The sequence below is a fragment of the Heptranchias perlo genome, chromosome 20 (assembly GCF_035084215.1).
Source record: "Heptranchias perlo isolate sHepPer1 chromosome 20, sHepPer1.hap1, whole genome shotgun sequence".
In the NCBI taxonomy this organism is placed as follows: domain Eukaryota; kingdom Metazoa; phylum Chordata; class Chondrichthyes; order Hexanchiformes; family Hexanchidae; genus Heptranchias; species Heptranchias perlo.
Genome location: NC_090344.1, coordinates 27,348,927 through 27,368,489, shown reverse-complemented (window position 1 = coordinate 27,368,489; position 19,563 = coordinate 27,348,927). Strand labels below are relative to the sequence as shown.

Below are 19,563 nucleotides of genomic sequence, written 5' to 3'. Positions count from 1 at the left end.
GGCACCGCATTTTAGGAAGGATGTGAAGGCCTTAGAGAGGGTGCAGAAAAGATTTACTAGAATGGCTCCAGGGATGAGGGACTTCAGTTATGTGGACAGACTGGAGAAGTTGGGATTGTTCTTAGAGCAGAGTCGGTTGAAAAGAGATTTGATTGAAGTGTTCAAAATCATGAAGGGTTTAGAAAAAGTAAATAAAGAGAAGCTGTTCCCATTGGCAGAAAGGTCGAGAACCAGATGACATAGATTTAAGGTGATTGGCAAAGAAACCAAACGCGAAATGAGTAAAAAAAATTTACGCAGAGAGTTGTTATGATCCAGATGTGCTGTATCAAACGGTGGAAGCAGATTCAATCGTGGCTTTCAAAAAGGAATTGGATAAATATTTGAAGGGAAAAATTGCAGGGCCAAGGGGTAACAGCGGGGGAATGAGACTAACTGGATTGCTCTTACAAAGAGATGGCACGGTCTGGATGGGCCGAATTGACTTCCATCTGTGCTTTAACCATTCTATGATTCGATGATTGGATGGACAGAGCGGTCTAAAAGGATAGGCGATCGGTTGTGTGCAGCAGGGAAACTTTCGACTGGTTGCACGGCTGTGTTGGTCTCGGATTATGGTTTTCACTTTGGGCGTTTCACTTATTGATATATGAGAGGTCCGGGGTTCAAATTCCCGGACGAGCCCTCCTGTGTCACTATTTTCAGTGGAAATTCATTCATTTGTTTCCCACATCTTTCCAGCGTTGCAGAATACAGGATTGACTTAATTTTAGAGAATGTTTGATGTTCAGAGGCCAGAACGCAGAGGGTTTGTGGACGCAAAACCACACAGAGAAAGGAAAATGTCTCAACGTGGTGTGCAGATTGAAGCTGAATGTGAATGTATCCTTTTTCAGGCGATCTCATCGGTGCAGAATGAAAATGCTCTTGAATCGGCCGGGAATCAATCCCCGTCTCCTCGGGTGGCAGGTGAGAATTTTACCAGTGAAACAGCAACGTCCGGACGGTAGCGGCTGCATGTGTCCAGTTGGAAACCTGTCTGAAATAACATATAGTCTCACAAATGTCCTGTGAGTACCCTGTGCATTCTGATTTACAGCCGTGCATCAAAGGCGCTCGCAGCTGCGGCAGTCGAGTGGTTAAGATGTTCGATCTGAAACCCAATGGGGCATTCCGGCAGAAGTTGGAATCGTGCTATCGGCGCTATTGTGTAAAGTTTTGTTCAATGCTCAAATAAATATGATCTGGAGATAACGGGCGGCAATTCCTTCCCTCAGAGAGATACTCCACCGAGGCAGATCCTTTTAATTGGGAGCCCAGTGGTCTCTTGCAAAATATCAAGATACGTGAAGGGAACTTCACAATGTTCCACAACTGTCCAAAACTGAGCACCGCACTTTATAAAGGATGTGAAGGCGTCAGAGAGGGTGCAGAAACATTAACTGGAATGGTTCCAGGGATGAGGTCTTCAGTTACGTGGGTAGACTGGAGAAGCTGGAGTTGTTCCCTTAGAGCAGAGAAGGTTGAGAGGAGATTTAATCGAAGTGTTCAAAATCATGACGTGTTCAGATAAAGTTAATAAAGAGAAACTGCTCCCGTTGGCGGAAGGGTCGAGAACCAGAGGACGCAGATTTACGGTGGTTGACAAAAGAACCAAAGGCGATATGAGGAAAAACTTCTTAAACTAGCGAGTAGATATAATGTGGAATGCATCGGCTGAAAGGGTGGTGGAAGCAGAATTAATCGTGGTTTCTAAAAGTAATTGGATAAGTATTTGAAGGGAAAGTATTTGCAGGTACACGGGGAAAGAACAGGGGAATGGGACGATCTGGATTGCACTTAAAGAGAGCCGGCACAGGCTCGATGGGCCGAATGGCCTCCATCTGTGCAGTGACGCTTCTATGATTCCCAATCTCCATCTTAAATTCTGCTAACTTGATGTTAGGTTTTTTCTATACTTTTATCTCTCTATCTCTCTCTGTCTTTCCCCCTGATGGACTTCTCAGGCAGCCTTGAACGGCCAAAGCTGATCGAACCTGCGCCACCAGCAGAGAAGGGTGAAGATAGAATGACTGAGACGGTAGGAAAAGTAAAAATCTAACCCAGATGATGAATTCGCAGCTAATGTCTACACATTAATGTCTCTTCGTCCTCACAGTGAAAACATCAGTAATTTTATTCCACTATAAAAAGAAAGAAAGTCTTGTATTTATAAAGCGCTTTTCACGACCTCAAGACGTCCCAAAGTGCTTTACAACCAATGAGGTATTTTTGAAGTGCAGTCACTGTTATACTTGTGATGGAGTGGATAATCTGCGGATGCCGAGGGAGAGAACAATGTAACTTTAGAGCAATTAATTCTGAAAAGTCTCACTTGGCATTACAAGTCGCACATTGAAAACGAATGTGGTAAAGAGAGGCTAATATTGTTGATATGAAATAGTTAGTGTACAACTTCACATTGCTGCACATCGGAATTGGAAAAGTGATTGGATGGATAGTCTGATGGCCGATCGGCGAAGGGTGGCACCGAATTATGCACTGGTTGCAATCTTTTGGTAGCAGTAGCTGGTTTGTTTTATCGCAGCTGCGATGGCCGAGTGGTTAAGGCGTTGGACTCGAAATCCAATGGGGTTTTCCTGCGCAGGTTCGAATCCTGCTCGTAGCGCTATTTCTTAAAGATTTGTTTAATGTTCAAATAAATATGATCTGGAGTGAACGGACCGTGTTTGCTCCCTCAGAGAGATGCTCCAGCGCGGCAAACGTTTTTAATTCGGAGCCAATGGTCACTTGCAAAGTTGCACGGCACGTGAAAGAATCACTCCCAAGCTCCATCTTAAATTCTGTTCGTTCGCAGAGCTTGATAATTGTACTATTTATTTCGAAACTTTAATCTCTCCCTGTCTCTGCCTCTGTCTCTTGACTCTCTGAGTTTTCCCCTGATGGACTTCTCAGGTTTTCTTGAACGGCCAAGGATGATCGAACCTGCAACACCAGAAGAGAAGGGTAAAGATGGAAAGACTGAGACGGAGGGAGAAGCAAAGGTGCAACCCAGCTGATGAATTCGTAGCGATTGTCCACACATTTATGTCTCTTCGACCTCACAGTGAAAAAATCAGCAATTTGAGTACAGTGCACTTACAGCAGAGTGTTTAAATGCGGATGTCGAGACAGACACCAATCGATCCGTTGCCATGGTGATGACCGAATCTAAACACTGGACCACAAGGAAACGCTGAAAATTATTTGCTGCGAACAAGCAGACCAACGCGGCCTTTCCCACTTGCCTCTTTGTAATTCAGGTCATTTTCGTGCCAGGCAAGCTGTTCCCACAAAATTGCATCTTCTGTTCAAACTACTATTGCGACAGAAGGTGATGTTCAGGCAATGACAGCACCAAGTGCAACTAGGCAAGTACATGAAATGGAAAGTGAGGTAAAATACTACCACAAGCTGCTGATGGACATGTTTCCATTTCCAAAATTCACGATACGAATGCAGCTCCTGGCAAAACTGCAAGGCCACGCAGGTCCATCATGAATCATTTGAAGCAACTGGCAGTTTAAAGTGGCATCTCCTCCTGCTTCTGTCGGGGGTGAAGGAGAGACACCGTCGGTACAAGCGTACAGTTTGATTTTGTACAGAACTGTACAGAGAAGGAGCACATATACTGGGGCTGTGAGATATTCTATATTATTCATATTTAACCACAAGAATATCCGCAGTCAGAAGCTGAAAAGAAGGGAGAGATAAGAGGCCTGGGAATGAACACAGAGCTGAATGAATCACGAAAGAGTGAAAGAAAAGTAAATCTTACCAGTCCCGCTGTGTTCCGTGCGCAATCCTGGGAGCTCCCCGATGGACGAATGGTTAGAATTCAATGTTCCCACCGCCGCATGAGTTCGATTCCAAGTCAGGGAATTAACTTAAGCAAGAGTTATGAAATTATTAAATTAATTACATGAAACTAATTAAACCCTATTGGTAGATGAATGACTGTTTTATTCACCATTAATCAAACGATAAGAACATAAGAACAGAAGAAATTGGAGCAGGAGTAGGCCAATCGGCCCCTCGAGCCTGCTCCGCCATTCAATAAGATCATGGCTGATCTGATCCCAACCACAAATCTAAAGAACACAAGAAGTCGGAGCAGGACCCGGCCACATAGCCCCTGGGCCCTCTCCGCCACCCACAGGGCATTGACCGATCCGAACTCAGCTTCATGTCCAATTTCCTGCCCGCTCCCCATAACCCCTAATTCCCTTTACTTCTAGGAAACTGTCTATTTCTGTTTTAAATTTATCTAATGATGTAGCTTCCACAGCTTCCTGGGGCAGCAAATTCCACAGACCTACCACCCTCTGAGTGAAGAAGTTTCTCCTCATCTCAGTTTTGAAAGAGCAGCCCCTTATTCGAAGATTATGCCCCCTAGTTCTAGTTTCACCCATCTTTGGGAACATCCTTACTGCATCCACCCGATCAAGACCCTTCACAATCTTATATGTTTCAATAAGATCGCCTCTCATTCTTCTGAACTCCAATGAGTAGAGTCCCAATCTACTCAACCTCTCCTCATATGTCCGCCCCCTCATCCCCGGGATTAACCGAGTGAACCTTCTTTGTACTGCCTCGAGAGCAAGTATGTCTTTTCTTAAGTATGGAGACCAAAACTGTATGCAGTATTCCAGGTGCGGTCTCACCAATACCTTATATAACTGCAGCAATACCTCCTTGTTTTTATATTCTATCCCCCTAGCAATAAAAACCAACATTCCGTTGGCTTTCTTGATCACTTGCTGCACCTGCATACCAACTTTTTGATTTTCTTGCACTAGGACCCCCAGATCCCTTTGTACTGCAGTACTTTCCAGTCTCTCGCCATTAAGAAAATAACTTGCTCTCTGATTTTTCCTGCCAAAGTGCATAACCTCACATTTTCCAATATTATATTGCATCTGCCAAATCTCCGCCCACTCACCCAGCCTGTCTATATCCCCTTGCAGGTTTTTTATGTCCTCCTCACTCTCTACTTTCCCTCCCATCTTTGTTTCATCTGCAAATTTTGATATGTTGCACTCGGTCCCCTCCTCCAAATCGTTAATATAGATTGTAAAGAGTTGGGGACCCAGCACCGACCCCTGTGGAACACCACTGATTACTGGTTGCCAGTCCGAAAATGAACCATTTATCCCAACTCTCTGCTTCCTGTTGGATAACCAATCCTCCACCCATGCCAGAATATTACCCCCAATCCCGTGATTTTTTATCTTAAGTAATAATCTTTTATGTGGCACCTTGTCGAATGCCTTCTGGAAGTCTAAATACACTACGTCCACTGGTTCCCCTTTATCCACCCTATACGTTATATCCTCGAAGAACTCAAGCAAATTTGTCAGACATGACTTCCCCTTCATAAAGCCATGCTGACTTTGAAATAGAAACTTTCTATTTCAGACTGAAGAAGATGTTGACGTGGTGACCGAGAGACAGTCAAAACTTTAATAAGATTTTTATGCTTTGCAGGTGATCAAATTTCATCATTTTACAGATTGTATCTTAAGGGTATGATTAAAAGCTCAGTGCAGCTGTTGTTAAATTTAAAATGAATAGGCAATTGTCGCCGTTTATCACAGGAACGCCCGAACCGGTTCCACGATCAAGGTGAAAGCAACACAACGAGCAACATCTGATACAAGACGAAAGGCCTCGGGCTATGACAAAAATCCCCACCGCTTTGCTTTTCCAACATAAAGGGTGTGACATTTATTTTCTGAACATAGAAACAGTCTGGTCTTGCTCACTACAGAAATCTCCATGTCACAGCGAACCAGCTCTCCTGCAGCTGGTGTGGCCTCCCTTCTGGCCTTTCGGGGCTTGTCTGCCAAGGAGAATTGTGATGTTCTTGCTTCCAAAACATACATTGAAACCCTGGAACTTTGAGGCGAAGAATCCTGAGGAAAAATCAAATAAGAGCTCGAACCTAAACATCAAACTTTCGTGGTAACCGATAGCACCTACGAGACAGGCGAAGAGGTCACCTGATAAACCAATAATTAATTGGGCTAAACTTTGAGTTTGCAGCGACCAATATAACAACTGTCTACAGTCAGTCCAAAATGAATGGTTGAAGCTTTTCGGAGTGAAAATCCAACAAGCCGGTCTTCACTCTTAAATTAGCAACTATGAAGAAAAACATGCCGGAGAAATACTGGATTTCAGTGCTGTGACAATGGACCAGAGTAAAACTCAGTTAATATGATTGGTGAGTGGCTGGAGGGTGGATTTAGAACTCCTGATCGACCGCACTGTGCATTTTCCAGATCTGCTTGGAGCACCAATCCCTTCAATTCATCACTTCCACGGACAATTCGATTCTCGGTTTCTTTTGGCTGACGCTTGGTGAAATTTTACAAATTGGAAGCGATCAGTGTCAAAGCTAACCACGTCACCGTCATGCTCGCAGATACAAAGCGGCCACACTCTGCTTCAGCTAGATGAAAGCCGAGAGCGATTTCACGGTCGAATATAATCGCTAACAAAACTTATTCAAAGAAAGTGCAGGTCGTTGAGTTGCTTTTAAAGTCCTGATTGTTTGCATTGAACTTCTTCCCAATGCGTTTGAGAGCCACGTGGGGCGATTTGGGGACTTCATTTCCTTTTATGCAAAAGTTTCAAATGAAGTTCAAGGTCTGAAGTCCTGGGACCACTGTTGTTCGCAATTTATCGGTGCTGGGACCAGTGTTGATCACAATTTATCGATGCTGGGACCACTGTTGTTCACAATTTATCGGTGCTGGGACCACTGTTGTTCACAATTTATCTGTGCTGGCACCACTGTTGTTCACAATTTATCGGTGCTGGGACCACTGTTGTTCACAATTTATCTGTGCTGGGACCACTGTTGTTCAAAATTTATCGGTGCTGGGACCACTGTTGTTCACAATTTATCTGTGCTGGCACCACTGTTGTTCACAATTTATCGGTGCTGGGACCATTGTTGTTCACAATTGATCGGTGCTGGTACCACTGTTGTTCACAATTTATCGGTGCTGGGACGATTGTTGTTGACAATTTAGCAACGGGCGCTGTGGCTAAGTTGGTTAAAGCATCTGTCTCGTAAATAGGAGGTCCTGGATTCAACTCCCCGCAGTGCCTTATGTCATCTATTATTTCCCGAAGGTAGGGGAGTCCCAAACGAGGGGGCATTGATTGAAGGTGAGAGGGGAGAGACACAAAAGGGTCCAGAGGGGCAATTTTTTCAATCAAAGGGTGGTGAGTGTCTGGAACGAGCTGCTCGAGGCGGGTACAATTTTGTCTTTTCAAAAGCATTTGGACAGTTACATGGGTAAGATGGGTATAGAGGGATATGGGCCAAATGCAGGCAACGGGGACTAGCTTAGTGTTATAAACTGGGCGACATGGACATGTTGGGCCGAAGGGCCTTTTTCCATGTTGTAAACTTCTATGACTCGATGACTCTAATTTATCTGTGCCGGGACGATTGTTGTTGACAATTTATCTGTGTTGGGACAACTGTTGTTCACAATTTATCGGTAATGGGACCACTGTTGTTCACAATTTACATTAATGATTTGGTCACAGGAATCGGAAATGGAATTTCAAAATTGACAGACAGCATATAATTGGGAGCTGTAGTTAACACAAAGGAAAAATGCGAAAAATACAGGAAGACATCACGCAAAATGGGCGTGTAAATGCAAATTAGTTTCAATATTTATAGTGTATTCCCTTGCCTTGTTTGCCCTCCCTAAATGCATTACCTCATTCTCCAGATTGAATTACATTTGCCACTATTCTATCCACCTGTCCAGTCCACTGATCTCTGACTGCAGTCCACAGCTTCCCTCCTCCCCATCAACCACACGACCAATTTTTGTATCTTCTGCAAATTTGTTAATAATACCCCGGATATTTATATCCAAATCAATGAACTGTGCTACGAAAAGCAGCGACCTAGTACGGATCCCTGCGGAACCCCACTCGAGACAGCCTTGCAGTCACAAAATCACCCGACGACCATTACCCTTTGCTTCCTGCCACTCAGTCAATTTTGGATCAACTTGCCAATTTCCCTTGGGTCCAATGGGCTTTTATATTTTTGACCAATCTGCCATATAGGACTTTGTCAAAAGCCTCGCGAAAATCTGTGTCGACAACAAAAAACGCACTACCCTCATCGACCTTCCTTGATACCTCCTCAAAAAATTCAATTCAAACGACCTTCCCTGAACAAATCCATGCTGACTGACCTTCATTAATCCGTGCCTTTCTATAAGAAGATTAATACTTTCCCCCAGAATTGTGCTCAATATCGAGTTCAGGCTGACTGGCCAGCAATAATTCGATCGATCCCTTTCTCCCTTTTTAAACAACGGTACAACTTCAGCAGTCCTCCAATCCTCCAGCATCACACCTGTAGCCAGGGAGGATTGGAAAATGATGGTCAGAGCCTCCGCTATTTCCTTCCTTGCTTCTGTTAACAGCCTGTGATATATTTCATCCGGGCCTGGCGATTCAGGTGGAGTGATTTGGGGACTTCCTTTCCCTCTTTGCAAAAGTTTCCAACGCAGGTCAAGATCACAAGTCCAGGACCAAATTAGGACTACTTCCGGGTTTGAACCTCAAATCGTGAATTATACCACGACCCCAACGAGCCCAGAAACAAGATCGTGTCTTTAAATTAACGTGTTTCAAACACATTCCATGAGAGGTCTGTCTGTACAATGAAAGGGCGTTTTTGAACAGTCATTCTGGTATCCGTTTCCTCCTGAACAAATACCACAGTGTTATTTTGTCGCTCAATTCCACAAATTAGGTAAAATAACAAGCTACACAAGGCACTGCTGGGAGTTGAACCCAGGATTTTCTGTTCACTGAACAGACGCTTTAACCAACTAAGCTACAGCGCCAATTGATGCCACTTTGTCTCCACCTCCTCTCATTAATATCTATCAGCGACACTTCACCATTGGGAGTTCAGGCCGTTTTATCTCTGTCCATTTCGCTTGTCCGTTTCCCGGTGCATTCCGACACTGACTGGATTTCTCGCTGTGTTTATCTTTGTGTATCCATCAGTGCGTTGATACACGGATGATTATGTGTGATTGTATTTGTTACATTAAATAAATTAGGGCTTCAGACAATTCTCGCTCTGACATTGGAGAACTATTGAGCCGAACTTTACAGCGAAGTGTTGTTTATTGTGGTGCTGAAACTAAAAAATCGTTAGAGGAGCAAAAAGGGAAAAGGAGAAAAACTTGTGCGGGAAAATGAGGACAACTCTCAAGGTTTTTACAAGTATATTAAGAGAAAGAAGGGAGGTTTAGTGTAATGTGCGCCGCTTAAAGACAGATGGAGGTGATATTGTAATTGAAAATCAGGAAATGGCAGAGTTGCTAAATTTTTAATTTGCATCGGTCGTCACAGAAATGGATGAGGCTAACATACCAGAGACACGAGGAAAACTGTTAATAAATCAAGGGGATTCAGTATAAGTAAAATGATGGCGATGGAGAAAATAATTAGGCTAAAGATACACAAATCTCAAGGACCTGATGGTCACCATCCCATGTGATTAAAAGCAACAGGTAAGGAAATTTAGTCATGATCGACCAAAACTCTCTTGATTTAGGAATTGTTATTTAACGAAGTGCATCTTGATTGGAAGCTTCTGTTTGAGAAACATCTCCAAGTGATAATTGAGAGATGGAAAATGAAGCTGTTTGGCAGGAGCGCTGATGCTGTCGATTGTTCGCTGCTCTCGTATTGTACAATTGTTAAGCATGCGTTACTTATTTATAGCAGTATGTGCTCCTGAAATGACCAGGTTGTGAGTTCGAGCGTCTTCTAAAACAATCAAAACTTTTACTCCGAACATTTTGACTGGAGTTCAAGGTACAACTGGTATGTTCCATAACGCATCTACTTCTTCGTGTCCCCATGTGGGCTCTTGAGTTCCTCTGGCCTACCGTCTTGCAATAGCAGGTGCCAGTTTACTTGTTCAAAGGGAGAGAGGGGGCTTTTCGCGGCAGCTCATATGGCAAAGGGGCCGGTACGAGATCATTAAATCTAAAGAACCAAACAAACAATTCTTCTTTTCGTTAAGCCGATATTCATCGGTTGGAAGTTTCGTGTGGGGTAAATTTGGAAGTGAAATATTCTGCCTGGTGTCACTGTGTAACGGGAGAAATTATTCAGCTCAAAGATGTTAATACATTGAAAAGTCGAGAGGCCTTTTCCAACTCCCGTGTGGGACAAGTTCAGCTTTTGAGGCGCTGGGAAATGTGTTATTTTAATTGGTGCTAACGAATGACAAGACATTTGGCACAAACAAGAAGAATTGTAAACTCACGAGTTCACTGTTCATGTTTCTTACATCATGTTCAACAGAAACAAGGATTCTCCTCAACACGTCACTGAGAATTTTATCAAACGGCCCTCACCCTTGCTCGACGGCTGCAGGGATAATTCAGAGACCTCCCATGAATATGTACGATGGGAGCTTATCTAGTATCGAGCCTGGGTAGCTCAGTCGGTCGAGTATCAGACTTTTAAAGTGAGTAGTGAGCTGAAGGTCCAGCGTTTCACTCCCTGTCCAGGCTCCAAATTTCGGAACAGCTGGCAAGCTGTGTCTTTGTAGCGGGACCTGCGATGTGTTGTCAACGTTTCGGTAGTATCTTGTTTCCCAGGGATGGGCAGTAATGCGCTGTCTGAGGCGGTTCCCGATCAGGAATTCAACTTTACTGCATTAGTTCACTGTATTAATTTCACAAAACTCATTAAACACTGTAAAAAAGACGAATACTTGTTCAAATCGCCATTAATCAACAGGTAACATTCTGTTTCCGGCTGAAAGAAATGCTAACTTTTTTATGCGCTCATTCACCAGGCCGAATTTAGGGAATTCAGAGGTGAAGTCAAAATGGAAATGAAAGGCAAAGAGAAATACGACTATAGACTGGCGGCCAGCATAAAAGGGAATCCAAAAGTCTTCTACAGGCATGTAAACAGTAAACGGGTAGTAAGGGGAGGGATGAGGCCGATTAGGCACGATAAAGGAGATCTACTCATGGAGGCAGAGGGGATGGCCAAGGTACCAAATGAGTACTTTGCATCTGTCTTTACCAAGGAAGAAGATGCTGCCAGAGTCTCAGCAAAGGAAGTTATAGTTGAGATACTGGATGGTCTAAAAATTGAAAAAGAAGAGGCACTTGAACGGCTGGCTGGACTTAAAGTAGATAAACCACCAGATCCGGATGGGATGCATGCTGGTTTGCTGAGGGAAGTAAGGGTGGAAATTGCGGAGGTACTGGCCATAATCTACCAACATACTTAGATATGTGGGTGGTGCCAGAGGACTGGAGAATTGCAGAGGTTACACCCTTGTTCAAAAAACTGTGTACGGATAAACCCAGCAATTATAGGCCAGACAGTTTCACCTCAGTGGTGGGGAAACTTTTAGAAACGATAATCCGGGACAGAATTAACAGTCACTTGGACGAGGGTGGACTGATGAGGGAAAGCGAGCACGGATTTGTTAAAGGCAAATCGTGGTTCACTAACCTGTCAGAGTTTTTTGATGAGGTAACAAAGCAGATAGATGAGGGCAATTCAGTTGATGTGGTGTATATGGACTTTCAAAAGGTGTTTGATAAAGGGCCGCATGGTAGGCTTATCATCAAAATTGCGGCACATGGAATAAAGGGGGCAGTAACAACATGAATGCAGAATTGACTAAGAGCAGGAAACAGAGATTACTGGTGAACGGTTGTTTTTCGAACTGGCGAGAGTTGTACAGTGGTGTTCCCCAGGGATCAGTGCTCGGACCACTGCTTTTCTTGATATATATTAATGAGTTGGACCAGAGTGCACAGGGCACAATTTCAAAATGTGCAGATGAAACAAACCTTGGAAGGGTCGTAAACAGTGTTAAGGACAGTGATAGACGTCAAAGGACATAGACAGGCTGGTGGCATGGGCAGAGACGTGGCAGATGAAATTTAACGCAGAAAAATGCGAAGTGATACATTTCGGTTGGAAGAACGAGGAGAGGCAATATAAACCCCAGGGCACAAATGTGAAAGCGATCCAGGAACAATGAGAGGTTCATGTGTACAAATAGTTGAATGTGGCAGGGCAGGTTGAGAAAGCGGTTAAAAAGCATTCGGGATCCTGGGCTTTACAAATAGATGCATAGAGTGCAAAAGTGTAGAAGTCAGGATGAAGCATTATAACACACTGGTTCGAACATATCTGAAGTATTGTGTCCGGTTCGGGACACCGCACTTCAGGAAAGATGTGAAGGCCTTGGAGGGGGTGCAGAAAAAAATTACCAGCATAATTGCAGGGATCCGTGGATAGACTGGAGAATCTGGGGTTGTTCTCATTGGAACAGAGACGGTTTTGTCGAGATTTGATCGAGGTATTCAAAATCATGAAGGATCCAGGCATGGAAGATGGAGAGAAACTGTTCCCATTGGCGGAAGGGTCAAGAACCAGAGGACATCGGTTTCAGGTGATTGGCAAAATAACCAAAGGTGACATGAGGAAAAATTTCTTCACACTGGGAGAGGCTCGGATCTGGAATGCACTGCCCGAGGGTGTGATGGAGGCAGATTCAATCATGGCCATCAAATGGGAACTGGATAAGTACTTGAAAGGAAAAAAATGCAGGGCTTCGGGGAAAGGCGGGGGAGTGTTTCTAGCTGGATTGCTCTTGCAGAGCGCTAGCACGGACTCGATGGGCCGAATGGCCTCTTTCCGTGCTGCAACCTTTCTTTGATTCAACTCAATGAGCATGAGGCGATGCAAAGGGAACAGAGCGTGCCGCAAATCGACACACCTCTCAGTATCCTCCCAAGCAATGTAGTTTAAGAGCAAATAATTCTGAAACGTCTTACTTGATAACTCAAGTCGTAAACTCGAAACCAATTTGGTAAAGGGAGACTAATATTGGTGATTGGAAATATTTGGTGTGCAACTTGATATTGCTGGACACCGGAGCAGAAAACGAGATTGGATGCACAGACGTGGTCTGAAAGGATGGCCGATCGGCTGTGGGAGGCAACGAACATTTACACTGGCTGCAAAGTTGAAGTAACAGCGGCTCGTTGGTCGAGGGGTATGATTCTCGCTTAGGGTGGTTCATTGAGTGATATGCGAGAGGTCCCGGGTTCAAATCCCGGACGAGCCCTCCTTTTAGTGAAAAGTCACCAATTGGCTTCTGACATGTTTTCAGTGTTGCTGTTGGTGGAACTGAATTCGATCCAGAGGATGTTTGAGCTCCAGTGGACTCAATGCCGGAGTATCGTCGGCGCAACACACGTGAAAGAAATAAAATGTCTCAAGATGATGAGGAGTTTGAAGCTAAATTTGGATTTTTTCCAATTCTGGCGGATATTAGATGACGGGATAGAAAGCCACATATCCAAGTTTGCCGATGACACCAAGATGGGCAGCATTGTAAGCAGTGCAGATGGAAACATAAAATTACAGAGAGGTATTAATATAATAAATGAATGGGTAAAATTGTGGCAAATCGATATCAATTTAGTTAAGTGTGAGGTCATCCACTTTGGACCAAAAAGGACAGATCAGAATACTTTGTAAATGGTGAAAAGCTCGAAACAGTGGAGGTCCAAAAAGACTGATGTGTCCATCTACATACATCATTAAAATGTCATTGACAGGTACAAAAAATAATCAAAAATGTTAATGGAATGTTGGTCTTTATATCTCGAGGACGAGAATACAAGGGGATAGGCATTATGATACAGTTATACGAAGCCCTGCTTGGACCACACCTGAAGAACTGTATTCAGTTCTGGGCAACGCACCTTAGGAAGGATATATCGGCTGTGGAGCGAGTGCAGCTTCGGTTTACTGGAATGTTACCTCAACCCCAAGGGTTAAATTACGCGGAGAGATTACATAAACTCGGGTTTACCTCGAATTTAGTCGATTAAGAGCTGATTTGATCGAACTTTTCGAAATATTAAGGGGAACTGATGGAGTAGATAGAGAAAAACTATTTCCGCCGGTTGGGATGTCTGGGACTCGGGGACATCGCCGAAACATTCGGGTCAGGACTATCAGGAGTGAAGTTGGGAAACACTTCTCCAAAGCAAAGGGAGGTAGAAGTTTGGAACTCTCTTCCGCAAACGGTAGTTGATGCGAACTGAATTGTTAATTTTATACCTGACATTAATCGATTTTTGTTAACTGATGTTATTAAGCGATACGGGGCTAAAGCGATTATCTGGAGTTTGGTCACATATCAGCCATGATCTGTTTGAATTGCGGAACAGGATCGAGGGGCGAAATGGCATACTTATATTCCTCAGCTCCTCATTGGTGAGAATGATTCTGCATTGGCCGGAAATCGAACCAAAGTCTCCCGCATAAGAATTGAGAATTCGACCCCTGCACAACCAATGCGCGCGTTCTTAATAGCAGCAAGTGTCCATTTGGAATCCGATCTGAATGAACATGCCGTTTACAGCTGCGGTGGCCGAGTGTTTAAAGCGTTGGACTCAAAATTCAATTGAGGTTTTCCTGCGCAGGTTTGAATTCTGCTCGCAGAGCGAATGTTCAAAGATCACTTCAGTGCTGAAATAGATTAATTGGAGTTAATTGACCTCATTTACCTCTCTCCCAGAATGAGAGATTCTACAGCGTGGCCGGTGCTTTTAATTAGTGTCAGATCTTCTCTTGCAAGATTTCAAGAGCCGAGAGGGAATCTCTCCCAATCTGTAACTTAAAGTCTGCTAGTTTGCAAAACCTGACATTTATACTCTATTTTCTTTGCCTGCATCTCTCTATCTCTCCCTGCCTCTGTCTCTTGTCTCTCTGTGTTGTCCCCGATGGACTTCTCAGGCTTCCTTGAATGGCGAGAGCTGATCTAATCTGCAAGACCAGCAGAGAAGGGTAAAGAAATAAAAGACTGAGACAGTCGGAAAAGGGAAGGTGCAACCCAGCTGATAAATTCGTAGCTAATGTCTCCACATTCATGGGTCTTCGCTCTCATAGTGAATTAAAGCAGCAATTTGAGTAAAGTGTACTTATGGTGGAGTGTAAACTATGACGATGCCGAGACAGACGACAATGTCGTTTCAGAGTAATTCATTCTGTAAAGTGTTACTTGATAATACAAGTCGTACATTCAAAACGAATTTGATATTGTTGATATGATATAGTTAGTGCAAAACCTGACATTGTTCGATATCGTATATCGTACAAGAAAGCGGAATTGAATGGACAGAGCGTTCTGAAAGGATGGCGGATCGGCTGCATTGCAGCAAAATTTTACAGTAGCTGCACGGCTCTGTTGCCAGTTGGTCTTTGGGTCTGATTCTCGGTCAGGGAGTTTCACTGTTTCAAATCCCGGATGAGCCCCGTTGTGTCCCCATTTTTAGTCAAAAATCACCAATTGGCTTCTCATTTCCTTTCAGTGGTGCAGAAGGCAGGTTTGACTTATCTCCAGCAGAGCTTGTCTGAGCACCAGAGGACAGAATGCAGAGGATTTGTCCACGCAACACACGTTGACGAAATGAAGATAATCCTTCAAGAAGTTGGACAGATTGAAGCCGTCACATGAATTTATCCCAATTCAGGCGATCTCATGGGCACAGAATTCAAAAGGTAAAGGATGCTGCATTGTCCTGGAAACAAACTCATGGTTTCCCGCCGGCAGGCAAGGGTTCCACACAGAACCACCAATGCAGACTGCACGAGTAGCGTTGGATCCATGTCTAGAACATGCAGTCATGCAGAGTTCCCGTATGTCCACCTCCAAGATTTCACGAATTGCCTTTAAGCTGTACCTTAAATTCTGTTCAATCACAGAATTTGGAGATTTATACTATTTTTCTTTTCATGTATCTCTCTCTCTGTCTGTGTTTCTTCTCTCTCTCTCTGATTCCCCCCTGATGGACTTATCCGGCTTCTTTGAACGGCCAGGTCTGGAAACCCGGGCGTTCCAGAAGGGTTTCTGTAACGCGCGGGTTTCCAGAATGTCGGATCTTCAGTCCAATTGTTGGATTTTGACGGGAGGGGCTTTGCGATTTTCGTCTCCGTTTTTGGAAAATATAAACCCAGATGGGTTTTCATCTCCTTGGGTCCCGTCAACATCGGGTAATGGGAATGAACCCAATCTATCATTCGGTCTTAATATCTGTATTCTCATTGCTTAAGAATAAAATTACGGGGTTACAGTTATTTTGAGGACACATTTTAGAAATTAACACATAACAGACTTATTCGAAAACTAGAAGCACGTGGGATTAAAGGACCGGTGGCAACGTGAGCACGTAATTAGCTCAAGGATCGGAGGCAGAGAGTCGTGGTGAACGGATGTTTTTCTGAATGGAGAGAAATATGCAGTGGGATCCCCCAGGGGTCGGTATTAGAACGATTGCTTTTCTTGTTATATATACATGACTTGGATGCAGGAATAGGGAGTACAGTTTCGAAGTTTGCGGATGATACAAAACTTGGCAACTGAGAACATAGTGAGGAAGAAAGTAGCAGACTTCAGGAGAACATGGACAGATGGTCAAATGGGCAGTCACGTGACAGATTTAACGTCGATCAGTGTGAAGTGATGCACTTTTGGAAGAAGAACAAGGAGAGGCAGTATAATATCAATGGAACAATTTATGGGGGGTTGCAAGAGCAGAGGGACCTGGGGGAGCATATTCACAAAACAGGGCAAGTAGATAAGGTAGTTAAAAAAACGGATGGGATATTTGGCTTTGTAAATGGGGGCATTGAATTTAAATACATGGAAGTCACACGAAACCTTTACAAGTCACTGGTTAGGCCTCAGCTGGGATGCATTTTACACTTCAATGGCACCATACTATACAATGGATGAAAAGGGATTGAAGAGGATTCAGAGCAGGTTGGCCTGGGTGATACCAGGGATGAGGGACTTCAGTTATTTGGAGAGATTGGAGAAGCTGGGATTATTCTCCTTGCAGCAGAGAAGGTTAACGGGAGACCTAATAGAGATATTCAAAATAATGAGGGGTTTTGAAAGAGCAATTAGGGAGAAACTGTTTCCTCTGGCAAGTGGGTCGGTAACCAAAGGTTATAGATTTAAAATATTTGGCAAAATAACTAGAGAGAAATCTAAGAGATTTTTTTTCACACAGAGGGTTTGTTAAGATCAGGAACGCACTTCCTGAAAGGGTGGTGGAAGCAGATTCCACAGGATCATTCAAAAGGCAATTGGACATGTACTTGAAGAGGATTAATTTGCAGGGTTATGGGGAAAATCTGGGGTGTGGGTCTAATTTGGACAGGTCTTCTAAAAATAGCCGGCACAGGTACGATGGCCGAATGGACTCCTTCCATGCTGTAAGATTCTACGATTCTATGAATCCTTCTGAATCGTTGGAATTGATAATATTCAGTGTTGTGGAGCCAAAAAATTATAACCATGATATTCGGCTTCGCCATTCCCTTATGAATATCGCAGATTATAACGTCCAGGCGGGGTGGGACTGAATGGGGGATAGAGTGCGGAGATTGGAATGGAAGCCCAGCAGAATGAATTTGATCTCAACAGCAGGCGGTGAACCTTCTTCTCCAGAGAGGATCTTCATTTCAGTTCAGTAGGAAAAAGGTATCAAGAAAATCGTGTGAAACAGATACGAAATGATCCGGGACTGACAGCACATCCCTTTTAAACATACACAGACACTGAATGATATGGGACTGACAGCACATCCCTTTTAAACAGGCACAGACACGGAATGATCCGGGACTGACAGCACATCCCATTTAAACCGACACAGGCACGGAATGATCCGGGACTAACAGCACAACACTTTGAAACGGACACAGACACGGAATGATCCGGGACTTACAGCACATCCCTTTGAAACAGATAGAGACATGGAATGATCCGGGACTGACAGCACATCGCTTTCAAACAGACACAGACACGGAATGATCCGGACATAAATCATAATTATGGTACATAAGTTTCTCTTACGTTGACTATAAGATTTACTCATTTTACAATGACACGACTGTACACTTTGATTCTTCGCGACCTTCCAATCTCAACAACTTCTTGGTTGGAACTGTTGCTGATTTCAGCAAACAATGCAAAAACCTCCGTTTGCCGTTTCGAGAAGGAAGGGACCCGACCTTCTGGATGGACTGAATGAAAGAAACAAAATTGAACACAACATCGACGAGAATGGGATTCGAACCCACGCGTGCAAAGCACAATAGATTAGCAGTCCATCGCCTTAACCACTCGGCCACCTCGTCACATGCAGAAACTCACACAAGCTCCTTTATTCAAAATGGAAATACTGGCTATGTTTCCAAACTGAAATGAAAACAGTAAATGCTGGATGTCCTCAGCAGGTCAGGCAGAATCCTTCGATATAGAAACAGAGTTAATATTTCATGTAGGTGACTATCACATGAGTAATCTATTACAACCCTGACTTGCGCCTTGCAGATGGTGGGACGGCTTTGGGGAGTCAGGTGGTGAGTTACTCGGCGCAGAATATCCAACCTCTGACCTGCTCTTGTCGCCACAGTATTGATATGGCTGGTTCAGTTAACTTTCTGGTTCATGGTGATCACCAGGATGTTGATGGTGGGTGATTCCTGGAAAGATTCCATGAATGAGGGGCTTTAGTTTCATGGATAGACTGGAGAAGGTGGGGTTGTTCTCCTTGGAATGGAGACGGTTGCGAGGAGATTTAATAGAGGTATTCAAAATCATGAAGGATCTGGACAGAGCAGATAGAGAGAAACTGTTCCCATTGGCGGAAGAGTCAAGGACCAGAGGACATCGATTTAAGGTGTTTGGCAAAAGAGCCAAAGGTGACATGAGGAAAAACTTTTTTACACAGCGAGTGTTTATGATCTGCAATGCACTGCCCGAGGGGTGGTGGGGGCAGATTCAATCATGGCCTTCAACAGGGAACTGGATAAGTACTTGAAACGAAAAAAAAATACAGGGCGACAGGGAAAGGGCGGGGTGGGGCGGTGGGGTCCAGCTGGATTGCTCTTGCAGAGAGCCGGCACGGACTCGATGTGCCGAATGGTCTCTTTCCATGCAGTAACCTTTCTATGATTCTATTCTATGTGTCGGGGGCGATGCAAAGCGACCGGAGCATGACGTAAATGGACCTTCACATGTCCATTCCCTGATAATAAATCCTACTGTGATGCAAAGAAGAAATACATAATTATGGGACATATCTTTCATCTTATGCTCACCATAAGAGGTACTTCGTTTACCAGGGGGGCATTGCGCACTTTGATTGACACTTCACCTGGATCACCCCTTACACTCCCAACACCTCCGTGCAAGAAACATTTTGGGTGGCAATTCAGACTTTGCTGATTTGTGCAAACAGATGTAAGCCAGCAATGCGGAAACGCACTTCTTTGGAAAGAAGATTTTTAGGTAAGGCGGCCAAAATAAACAGCTCCACCAAATGTGGCAGAGGGGGAATTCAAACCCACATGATCGAAAGATTGACACCAGCATCTTAGACAGTTCAGCTA

General features: G+C 44.0%; 5 non-coding genes across 5 annotated transcripts; 3 read left to right on the top strand and 2 right to left on the bottom strand.

Moving 5' to 3' along the window:
- The first annotated feature begins 2,586 nt into the window (after window positions 1-2,586).
- On the top strand, window positions 2,587-2,668 carry trnas-cga (transfer RNA serine (anticodon CGA)). Its single transcript has one exon. It is a non-coding gene; the product is annotated as a tRNA-Ser (tRNA).
- A 4,416-nt stretch (window positions 2,669-7,084) lies between these two features.
- trnat-cgu (transfer RNA threonine (anticodon CGU)) lies at window positions 7,085-7,158 on the top strand. The gene has a single exon. It is a non-coding gene; the product is annotated as a tRNA-Thr (tRNA).
- Window positions 7,159-8,859: 1,701 nt separating this feature from the next.
- trnat-agu (transfer RNA threonine (anticodon AGU)) lies at window positions 8,860-8,933 on the bottom strand. The gene has a single exon. It is a non-coding gene; the product is annotated as a tRNA-Thr (tRNA).
- A 4,194-nt stretch (window positions 8,934-13,127) lies between these two features.
- On the top strand, window positions 13,128-13,216 carry trnap-agg (transfer RNA proline (anticodon AGG)). Its single transcript is given in 2 exon segments — window positions 13,128-13,163; window positions 13,181-13,216. It is a non-coding gene; the product is annotated as a tRNA-Pro (tRNA).
- Window positions 13,217-18,224: 5,008 nt separating this feature from the next.
- trnas-gcu (transfer RNA serine (anticodon GCU)) lies at window positions 18,225-18,306 on the bottom strand. The gene has a single exon. It is a non-coding gene; the product is annotated as a tRNA-Ser (tRNA).
- Between the last annotated feature and the right edge of the window lie 1,257 nt (window positions 18,307-19,563).